The sequence below is a fragment of the Medicago sativa genome, chromosome 6 (genome assembly GCF_051527215.1).
Source record: "Medicago sativa cultivar Bolivia chromosome 6, Bolivia_mono, whole genome shotgun sequence".
NCBI lineage: Eukaryota > Viridiplantae > Streptophyta > Magnoliopsida > Fabales > Fabaceae > Medicago > Medicago sativa.
Window position 1 is genome coordinate 8,904,990 of NC_140754.1, and position 7,916 is coordinate 8,912,905.

Here is a 7,916-nt window from a genome sequence, read left to right on the forward strand (position 1 = left end):
AAACCCAAATCAATTTCCCAACCAACATTATTTAAGTTAAGAAAATAAAAATAAATTATTTAAATAAATGTTGTTTTTACAAAAAACAAAAAAAAATTGTTAAGCGTTTCTTTATTTTAATTTAATTATAATCGATAATTGTAATTTTATGTAATTATAAAAACAAAAATTTAAAATTAAATAAGAATAAGAAATAAAAGGTGGTGGGGTAGAGTGTTGAATGAAAAAACCATTGGAGAGGTAAAAATTGAATGGGTGTTGAATTAAGAGAGAGAAAATGATTTCGAGTGTTGGGAATTGAAAAAGTGGATGTTGAAGGTTGTTGAATGTATTTTACCATTGTACATGGTCTTAGGATAGAACCCTTCTTTTAAGACTTCTTTACTTGTTTTTTTTATTTATAAATTTTTGTCATTTTAATAACTCGCTCACTAATTAGTTTCCCAAGCATTTGTATAAGTCAAAAGTGAAGAAAAGAAACAATGACCTCTCACTGCTATATTTATTATCAAAATGATAAATATTCCCTCTAGTCACTATTATAAGCAAAAGTTTATTTTTTAAGTTCATTCATTAAATGATGTATGTGATCTATATATAGACTACATACATCATTTATTGAATGAATCTAAAAAGTGAACTTTTGCTTATAATAGTGATCGGAGGGAGTATATACAAGAAGGGAAACTCTGAAAAAGGCTTTATAAATCCACTATTAAAGTGCTAGAGAAGCTCTACAATGGAAATTGAGAAAGGACATCACACGATGAAGGGATCCAGCCATGGGCAGGGCCAAAGCACCCCATCCCATTTTCACAAACATACAAATTATATATAGTATTAGTTAAGAGAAAAACTAGAATTTTTTTAAATAATATCTGATTTTAAATAAATATTTGATCGTCTGTATTTTTATGTGTGTGCATTGTGTTAATACATTGATTTGAAGTTAGAAGAACATTGGTAGATCAAACACTAAACAATAAGACTTTGAGCTAATGTGATCTAAATTGGAAAAATAGAGAATGAGGTTCCACGTAAAATAGAACACACACATTAGTAGTGTTTAAATTGCAGTATTTAATTTTAAATACTTGATAATGATAAAAATAATAGTAATTATTATTTTTATTCATTGATATCACTTATCAGAGATTTAGTTTATGTTGGTTCTAACAAGAATAAGAATTCATCTCTCAAAAAACAAACAAGAATAAGAATTCAGCTGAGTTTCTTATCTTTCCTTCATTTATATCCAATGAGTTTCCTATCTTTCCTTCATTCATATCCAATGAGTTTGTTTCCTTCACTTTTTGTGGGTTTGCTTCTTATTATTGATCTTCCCGTTATTTTTTCTAAGACCTACGTTGGTTTGATTGTATGTCTTTCCTTTTTAAAAAGGAATGTACCAATCAATTTAGCAAATTCACTATCTTTAAATTTTAAGATTCGCACACAACTAATTTGTCCAATTTTTTTTATCATGTTTGGGATAAATAATGGGAATCGTTCAACATTAGTGTCGGTCTCCATTTATGGAATTAAATATTTTTTCTTAATACCGTCAAAAGAGTTACTATTTCTTTTGATTTTTTTTATTTACAATAAAAGAGTTATATTTCTTAATTTATATAGAAGATTTGGTTAAATGAAAATTTACTTTTGTGATACATTTTCTTAGTTTTTCTAAGATGTATGTACATTGGTTTGATTCATATATCTTTCTTTTTATTACCAATCAATTAAACAAAATCAATATCCTTAAAATTTTACTTAATGTGACAAAATGAATAACTCAAAGATTTGCACACAATTAGTTTGTCCAATTTTAATTATGTTAGGTTTTCAACCTCTATATATAAATAAGTACACACATATATATCTTAGCCAATACCACGAGAATTTGTTTTCTTTGCACACAGAAAAAATACCTTTGTCAAGCTACAATGGAAAAAACATTGAAAACGATGATGAAGTTGATGATGTTGTTTGTTGCTAATGCAACTATCCTAGTGGAAGTTGTTCTTGGTGCAAGAAGACTCGAAGAAGATTATTGTGTGCCATTGATCGAAGCTTGCATAGTAAACCCTAAATGTTGTCCTCCTCCAGGACCTCCACCTCCTTATTAAAACTCTTGCGATGGTCTCATCACTCGAATAAAAGTTTTCTCGTGGAACTGTTTCATTTGTTGGGAAGGTAAAAATACAATTATATATATATATATATATATATATATATATATATAATTTTTTTTGTACGTGGATTAGAGTATCTCTTGTACTTTTTTTAATAAAAAATTGTTTGCTAATAAAAAAAGTATAAAAAATAAAATCTTAGCACTTTTTTATATTTCTATTACTACAATCAGTTTTTGATTGAGAGTTATGGGATGATCATTTCTTATGTAATAAATTAAAATTATATGATGGATACTATATGATTTAGGATTATGATTCCTTTTGCTAAAAAAAAAAAGGATTATGATTCCTTTTTGTCTGTTACATTTTGTATTTTGTCACTTTTTTTTTTTTAATCTTCTACAATATATTGAAACGAAAATGTGAATCATAGCAGTATCATCTCAATTCAATGTGATATACCAAGACCATGGTTCAGATCTCTTCCCTCTTAACTAGAGGTCATAAGTTTAAATTTAACTTTGAGAATGTAGTGTCAAAATTTTGATGAAGAGTTTTATCATTCATTGTAATTTCATATGATCGATGAGTTAAATTTTGCAAATGAGCATAGAAAATATCGTATTTAAAAAACAAATTGATCATTTTTTATATATAATTATTATTGTTTTTGTCAAGTAACCTAGTAGCTAGAAATTTACTCCTTAAAGTGAATAAGTGAAGAATCTGAGTTTCAAACCCACCCTTACATATAATACGATGTCCCTGGCAACTGAGATATAATCACAGATGCTATATAATTAGTTTTTTAATAACCGTAAAAACTATATTTTACATTAATATAAGAACGATTCTAATCATTTAATTAAAAAAAAAAACCTATTCTCATCAAGATATTTTATGAGTTAAAATGGTTAATCCATTTCAAAGGACTATTTTGGGATTTTCAGATTTCTATCATCGATCATCATCTCACAAAGGTTTCTAATGAGATCAACAATTTTAATGAAATCATTTTCTTTATCGAACATTTCAACATTATTGGGTTTCCAAAAAAGATGAGGAGAGAGAGTGAGCTAGAGAGAGAGAGAGGCGGCAGCCATGGGGGAAGCCTCAGGCAACCGCGTCGGCACCACTCGCCGGCATACGGGAGGGAAGGGACGCCTGCCAGGGTGGCACAAAGGGGAGGGGATTCAGGGGAATGGACTACGGTGAGCTACAAGCGTCGGAAAGCGATCCGACCGGGTGATCGAGGACAGGACAAGCTTAGGGTTTCTTCTCGGCATGGAGGATACAGGGAGGACCGGTTACACTCTTCAGGAAGACGCAATCAGGATCATTCTCAGGATTCACGCTATCTGTCATGTGATTCAAGAAATTTTGATGAATTAGGGTTTCCACTTATCAGCAACAGGTTTCATGCACGTACCAGGTTTCCTTCACGCACCAGGCTTCCTTCACGCAGCAGGTTTCATTCACGTTCAAGGTCACGTCATCATCATTCACGGCCACACTATCAGCATCATCATTCTCGACCGCATTATCAGCATTCCCGACCACACTTTGATCATTCACGGTCAGGACCTTCTCAACACCATCATTCTCGGCCAGCATATTCTCCAGCTGCAGTTTCACGCCATCAATCCATGTCTGATCGTGGGAGATCATACAGTAGGCAGGGGGCACATTCCAGGCATTCCAGACATGTTTCTGCTTCTATTCCACCTGCTGCTTCATCACAAGGTAACAACTCAGTCCCTAGGGCTTCCTTCTATGTCACAAACTTACCTGATTATGTGCAATATGTTGATGTCCGTAAGGCTTTTGAGGTTTGTGGTATTTTGTCGGATGTCTATATGGCTAGAAATAGGAATGCCCGTGGTCAAAACTATGGTTTTTTGCGTTTTCTCAATGTGAAGGATGTGGTTAAGTTGCAGAAAGCTCTTAATAATGTATGTTTTGGTCAGAATAAAGTGTGGGCAAATATCGCACGCTTTGATAGGTTTGGGGAGGTTAAGAAAGATTTGTTGAAGGAGGTGGAGGATGGTAAGAAATCGGCGGAAGTGGGAGGAAAAAATAAGTCGAAAAATAATGCCGAAATTGAAAAAAAAAATATAAAAGAATCAAAAAATAATGGAGGAAAAAATAAGTCGAAAAATAGTGATGAAGGTAAAAAAATTATTGTGAAAGAAAATAATATTGAGGGAGAAAAAATCAATGAGGGAGTTTTTGATTCGGAGAAGGAAGGTATGTCGTTGGCTAGAAAGCAGACACTTGAACAGGTTAAATTATATGCTAAGGGTAGTGAGGAGGAAAGGGAACAAGTTCGTTTAAGTTCCGTTGCGGGAGGCATTGGTGGTGCTAATGTCATACGTAAGTTTTTGTCTGATAATGAAGATGTTGTGTGGGCTCGGAAAGGGGCGTTGGCAAGAGTGCTAAATGGAGACTATATTCCTATTGTGCAACAGAAAATCATTGATGCTGGTTTTGATAATGTTCGGGTGTTACCTAGAGGTGGAGATAATGTGGTTTTATTTTGTCCCGGTGAAAAAGATATGATGTCCGTTTATTATGAAGCTGCTGATTTTTTTAACTGTTTCTTTTCTGATATGCGTGCTTGGTCCTTGGCTGAGGACATTGTGTCTGAAAGAGGTGTTTGGCTTCGGATCTATGGTGTTCCCTTACATGTCTGGCATTTTAAATTCTTTGAATTTATTTCATCATCTTGTGGGAGACTGTTAAAAATTGATCCTTGCACTACTAATTTGGAGAGGTTTGATTTTGCTCGTATTTTACTTAGCACAAAATGTTCTGATGCTATCAATGTGGTGGAGAATATTTTGATTGATGATAAACAGTATTGTATTAAATTTGTGGAAGAATCAGAAGCAGTTTTTGCTCGTGATGTTTGTTTTGAGGAAGAAGCTTCTGATAATGTTTCTGAATGCTCGGAACATTTTGAGGATTTGCATAATGAAGAACCCATTGTTGAGGCCCTTATTGATGATCTCAAGGAGGCTTGGGAGCACTCTGATGATAAGCAAATAGCAGCCCCCTCTGCTGCACCTTCAGCTGCTCAAAACAGCCATGTCTCGGCTTCTTTAGACATTCAACAACAACAGGTATCTTCACCTCTTGATCCTGTGCAGCCAAAAGATTTAGAAGGACAACCATCAGTCCCTTGTGCTTCTTCCAATAGTGTACACACCGGGGCAGCAAGCAAAATTAATTCAACAAAGGCAGCATCTTGTTTCAACACTCGAAACTCTTCATCAATTTCGGGTCCTTGGAGCTTTGACTGGATCAAGGATCATCATGTAGGTGATGCTGGTGTTGTTTTTTCACATAAAAAAAAAGAATAAGGTGATGAAACATCGGCATAAAGTTACTCATAATCCTACTCTTATTAGTCTCCGCCGTATTGCCCGTATGCCACTCAAAGATCGACAAAATTTAATTCATATGCTCAAGAAACTCAACAAAAAATCAGCAGCTCCCTCTTGTTCTATTGACAGCAAGAACAAAGAATGTTTGGACGCGAAATCATCTTCAACATCATCTGGGGAAGATTGGAAGAATTGGATTTCTTTGCATGATAAATCTAATGGTCATGGCAAAGATATTGTAGATATTGGCAAAGCTATTAATTTACAATTCAAGGGTGATTGTTCTAATATGTTCCAGGCTCTCTCTCGGCCTAATAATTTGGAGAGGAAGACAATGAAATGTGATGTAGGCGTTGAGGGCAGCCACGTCAATGTTGCGGTCCCTTCAGCAGGTTGTTATTTTTTGTGTTGTTACTATTCGTGTTGGTGGTCATCATGAAATTTATTTCTTATAATATAAGAGGGTTGGGGACTTTTGAGAAAAGAAAGGAAATTCAAAAGATTGTGAAATTTCACCGTCCGTGGATTTTATGTGTTCAGGAAACTAAGTTGGAAAGTATTAATGAGTTTCTTTGTTCTTCGCTTTGGGGTAATCAAAACTACGGTTTCTCTTACAGACCATCTGTGGGAGCTTCCGGTGGCATCTTAACTATTTGGGACACGGCGGAAGTTGATGTTATTATTACTAGGAGCTTGGCTCATGTGGTTATTATTCAAGGCAAAATGGTGAAAAATGGAGCTGATTTTTCTCTTGCAAATGTCTATGCACCGTGTGACCCCCTTCGACGGCAAGATGTTTGGACTCACCTTGGAACAATTATTGGCAATTTTAGAGAGTCTTGTTGGTGTGTTTGTGGTGACTTTAACGCTATTCGGTCTCCTGCTGAACGCAAGAGCAGAGTGGTTGGTTCTTTTATTGAAGATTATTCTCATTTCAACCAGTTCATTGATAGTAACATCCTTTTTGATCTTCCTCTTTGTGGTAAAAATTTTACTTGGTTTAGAGGGGATGGTGTTTCTATGAGCCGTCTAGACCGTTTTCTTCTATCCGAAGATTGGTGCGCTACTTGGCCCAATATGATGCAACGTGCTTTAAATCGCGGCCTTTCTGATCATTGTCCCATTTTGTTGTCTGTGGATGAAGAAAATTGGGGCCCTCGTCCTAGGCGCATGCTGAAGTGTTGGGGGGACTTACCAGGGTACAAACAATTTGTTAGAGATAATTTGCAATCATATCATATTGAAGGTTGGGGCGGCTTTGTTCTTAAAGAAAAACTGAGGATGATTAAAGGAAGCCTGAACACGTGGCATCAGAATCACACTCAAAACCTTGAAGGCCGCTTAAGCAACATTCAAGACCGTATTTCCTTTCTTGATGCTAAAGGGGAGGAGGATGATCTTTTATTGGAGGAAATTGAGGAGCTCCATTCTCTATCTTCAGACTTTCGTTCATTATCTCATATTAACACCAGCATGCAGTGGCAGAAATCTAGATTACTTTGGTTGAAAGAGGGAGATGCCAACACTAAGTTCTATCACAGCATTATGTCATCTAGGCGACGATCAAACTCCATTTTTTCCTTATCTGCTAATGGCGCTATTGTTGAGGGAGTTGAAGGAATTCGGGGACTGGTTTTCAATCATTTCTCATCTCATTTTCAATCTGTGGCTGCTGAAAGACCTTGCATTGAGAACCTCAATTTTAATATGCTTAATATAGTTCAGTGTGGTGAGCTAACCAAACCTTTTTCAGTTGATGAAGTTAAGCAAGCGGTTTGGGATTGTGACAGTTTTAAAAGTCCTGGACCAGATGGTGTTAATATGGGGTTTGTTAAGGATTTTTGGCCGGAACTCCGTGATGATTTTATGCGCTTCTTATCTGATTTTCACAAGAATGGTAAGCTGTCTAAAGGCATCAATAATACTTTTATTGCTTTAATTCCAAAAATCGAGTGCCCGCAGCGCCTGAATGACTTCAGACCAATCTCTATGGTTGGAAGTCTATACAAAGTTCTTTCCAAAGTTCTCTCCAATAGATTGCGAAGGGTTATGTCTAGTGTTATTTCAGATACACAATCAGCTTTTATTCATGGTAGACAAATTCTTGATGGTATTCTCATTGCTAACGAGATTGTGGAAGATGCTAAGCGCCTGAAAAAAGATTTGCTTTTATTCAAGGTCGATTTTGAGAAGGCTTTTGACTCCATTGATTGGTCATACCTTCAAGCAGTCATGAAAAAAATGAACTTCCCTACCTTATGGCGTAAGTGGATTATGGAATGCATCAGTACGGCCACAGCTTCTGTCCTTGTTAATGGTAGCCCAACAGATGAATTCAAATTTGAACGGGGGTTGAGACAAGGTGACCCTCTTTCTCCCTTTCTATTTTTAA